The 3938-nt window shown below is 57.7% G+C and overlaps 1 long non-coding RNA gene across 1 annotated transcript; it reads left to right on the forward strand.

Annotated features, from left to right (window-relative positions):
* The first annotated feature begins 6 nt into the window (after positions 1-6).
* LOC112475239 lies at positions 7-2517 on the forward strand. The gene is made up of 2 exons (XR_003044640.1): positions 7-900; positions 2279-2517. It is a non-coding gene; the product is annotated as an uncharacterized LOC112475239 (long non-coding RNA).
* Positions 2518-3938: the final 1421 nt, after the last annotated feature.

The following is a 3938-nucleotide window of genomic DNA, read 5'->3' on the forward strand; positions in this document are numbered from 1 at the left end:
ACTGCGCCTCGTAGCTCCTCGACCTCGGCCGCCGCCCCTTCCCCCCAATGCCAGGGCCCCACCCCCGCAGCGCCGCAACCAAACGACCCACCCGCTGCGGGGGACCCCTCACCCCGAGCCTCGCGGGGGTGAAGGACGAGCCGGGTTGGGGTTGAGACAGACATCAGTGCCGGGTGGAGGCGCCGAGAGCGGCCCCTGCGAGGCCCTGTGGGCTGATGGGGGCTGGGGGCGCTGGTAGGCCTGGACCTGGGGAGGGCTCTGCAGACCCCAACTCACGCAACCCAGGCTTTGCAGCCTGGCCCTCCAGAGGGGGCTGTCCCATGAGCCTTGCCTCCCCAGACACTGCCCTTCAGGACCCCCCAGCCCCCTGCCAGTGGCCCAAGCACCAGGCCTGGCTGGCCAAAATAAGTCTCTGTGGTAGTGGCCCCCACAAGTGACCAACATTCCCCTTGTGGGAACACAGAAGCCACAGAGTTCTGGTCGATGGGGCAGTGGGGTGAGTAGTGTGTCTTTTTACTGGGCGGGTCAGAGATGTGACGCTCCGGGCAGCACAGCCCAGAAGACCGGGGCGGAGGCCCCAGCTCTAGGGCCAGTGTGCTTCCCCTTCTTATCCCAGGCCCTGACTTCATCCGACACTGAGCTGGCACACAGGAGGGGTGACACCCTCACCCTTCAGGACCCCAACTCTCCATCCTCCTCCCTCAAAGAGGTCGTCCTCTACAGACACCCACCCCCGACCCATCAAGGGACACTTCCCCTTTCTGAGCATCTCCAAAGGCTGAGACTTTTGCTGGGACATTCCCCACATGCCAGGCAGGCCCCTGGAATGCCAGCTTGACCACAGGCTGCCCACGACGTCTCTAGGCGAAAGCAGAGGGCACTGCGTTGGCTCCCCAGCCGGTAGGTTTGTGGCCTGTGCCTCCCCCCCTCCCCACCAGGCAACCCTCTCCAGGGATTTTTGTCTTGCAGGGGAAGATGATGTCACTTTCTCACCTTTGTGTGGTAAATGGATTTACTGGCAGGGCCTAGAGCCCCTGGCGGGCACACCCATAGCATCCCCTCCCACAAAGCACACCCCCTGGAGAGCGGGAAGTTCCTCATTTTGAGGTCGTTTAACTGGCTTAAAACCCAGGGTCTCACTCGCTGGCTGGCTGACTTAGGCAAGTCACTTAATTTCTCTGAGCTTCAGTTTCCCTGAAAGTCCCTGGGGGCATGGAGTTCAGACATTGTCCCCGGCCACCCCCAGGACCCATTCCAGTCCCCAGAAAGACCTTCCTCTAGCCAGCTACCCAGGCTCGGAGGAGAGGGGCCATGAAGAACAGCAGGCATTTAGAGAAGGCTGCGGGGTGCCAGGCGGGGGGCTGGTGGCATGGCTAGACAGTGCTGAGAGCTGCCTACTGGACTGGGGCAGGGTGGCACCCCCGTCCCGGGTCTGCAGCTCCCTGTCCCCCCTCCTGCAACTTTGCAGCCTGGAGGCCAGGAAGGGGGCTCAGGTTGGCGCCTCCTGCCCGTCAGTCAGGCCAGGGGTGGGAGCAGGGCCAGACCTTCCCAAGGGATGCTTTTGAGGGATGGAGAGACTGGCAAGTCCTCTGGGTGGAGCAGCAGCCTGGATTCAATGCAAATCTCTGGCCTTGGACTTCCCATCCCTAAAAGGGACATAGAGCTTGCATCCACTGGGGACAGTACTTGAGACTTTGGAGGAACCAACACCATAGGCTGGATGGAGGGACATCCTAGGATGTAGGACTCCGTTTTCAAACTGGGAAGGTCTTGGACAAACCAGGGCAAGTTGGTGACACATTAGGCACCTATGACTGCCTGGCATGTGGGCAGAGCCCAATAAATGCCAGCTGTTTTCTTCTTCACTCATGTCGACAGGAGGGTCCTGGGACACAGATGGGCCAGACTCCCTCCAGCTCTGTGTCCCCAGGAACCCCCAGGCCCCATGCCCTGTAGTCAGAGCAATGGCGAAGTCTTTGCGGCATTTAGGGTCTATCGGCCAGGAGCACAGAGCCTTGTGCCTATTTGTTGAATAAATTAAAATCGACCAGAGTTATTGGGAGGGGACACAGATGAGGGACGTTGGATTTCCCCCAAGGACGAGGCCAATCCGGATTGAGTGAACAAAATAGAGTCTGAAGTGTTAGGGGAAGGTGGATGAGTCCAAGAGACGGGGCGAGGGGGAGCGAGGTCAGCTGGATCAGTATGTGAAGAGTTGAAGCCAGTTTCAACAGATGTGGAACTAAATTATTGTTATTTCAAATTCTTTTCTGAACAGGCGATACATTCATGCAGTTCAACCCCCCAAGAATGTAAAAAGGCCTCGTCTCCCCCCAACCCCATTCCAATTCCACCACGCGGGTAACTACTGTTAGATTCATTTCTCGTGTTATCCTTTCTTTACGTAAAGACATGCAGACATGGGTCTGAATTCTTAGTCTTCTCTTTGTTTTTAAATGGTATTTTCAACCCTGCTTTTATTACCTGACGTATCTTAATATGGATTCTGTCCCAGTACGCAAGTGGCTCCCTCTTTTTCACAGCCGCATAATATTCCATGGCATGAATGTGCCACGTGGATGGACATTTGAGCTGCCACCGTCGATGCCATGCTTTGGCCAGAACCCGCTCCGAACGGTGAACCCCTCAACCCCAAACCGACACTGTTTTGTGCCTGTCTTTCCTTGGCCGCGGTCAGGTACCACGCGAAAAATCAAAGTCGTCCAGTCTTGACTTGAATGCCTCTGGCGACGGGGAGCTCACTCTGTCCTCTGTCCGTGGCAAGTGTGTGTCAGAGCTGGGACTCGGGTCAAGGCCACCTGACTCCAGTGTCCGCTCCTTGACTTTTGTGCTGGGGTGCACGTTTTGGACAGCCCCAGCTCGTCAGTGGTGAGCGCAGAGAATTCTCCAAGGCTGCTCAGGCGAGAAGGGGTCTCAGTCTCTAAGGCTCAGAATCCTCACCCAGGAGACTGGGCTCGGGGCCGGCTGAGCAGCCCTCCCCTTGGGTGGCCTCATTTCCCTCCCTGGATCAGGCAGTCAGGCGCCCGGTGGCCAGCCTGGGAGTGGCTCGGACCTGGCCTCAGCCTGGCATCTCCGTTCTCCCCGTGCCATGCCCTCGTTCCAGAGCAGCTCAGGTGGCGCCTGGGATCTCGTGGGGCCCAGGGACATCGCGTCCGTGTTCCCGTCCTTCCCCAGAGGGAGCCAAGGCAGGGCCTGCAAACAGCACCCTGTGACCCTGCGGGACACAAAGGTGCCCAGTGTAACAGAGACTCAGGGAAAACAAGAGGGAAGTGGCATGGTGCCCAGCAGAGAGTGATTTTTGATCGAGAGACGCGAGATAGGCGCTATCAATAGATATTTAGACATAGAAAGGTGTAGCTTTATTTTCGAGGATTTTATTTGGTTTCGGCTTCCATTTTTTTGCTCTGCATCTTGCTTCTCATGCCTTGGCGACTCCTCTGGTTGAGGTCCCTTGTCACCACAGCTCCTTCCACCCCATTGTCACTGGCACATGGTCAGGGTACCTCCGAGCTCTTCCGTGTGCCCGATGCTTCCATCCTGGACCAGCTGCGGCTCCTCCTGGCAGAAATCTCCCCCGTCTCCCCTGTCCTAGCCGGCCTCCCTGCCCCTGGGACCCGTCCCACTGGACTCTGCCCTCTGTCCGGTGGGGGAGGCAGCATGAAATCACTACGGATCATAACTCCTGGTCTTGTGCCAAGGGCTTTCTCTGTTCTAACTTTCCGACAAGACTTTGTCATCCTCCCTTCACAGGTAGGAGACTGAGAAGTGAAGACACAGGACCAAACAGAAAGCAGGTTGAGGGCAGGGTGGGGAAGCACTACTTAATGGGAGGGGGTCTCTTTGCGGGGTGAACAGGCCTTGGAGCTAGATAGACGTGACCGCACGGCACCGTGAACGCAGTAAGTGCTACAGAGCTG

The sequence above is a fragment of the Pteropus alecto genome, unplaced genomic scaffold, assembly GCF_000325575.1.
Source record: "Pteropus alecto unplaced genomic scaffold, ASM32557v1 scaffold40, whole genome shotgun sequence".
Taxonomy (NCBI): domain Eukaryota; kingdom Metazoa; phylum Chordata; class Mammalia; order Chiroptera; family Pteropodidae; genus Pteropus; species Pteropus alecto.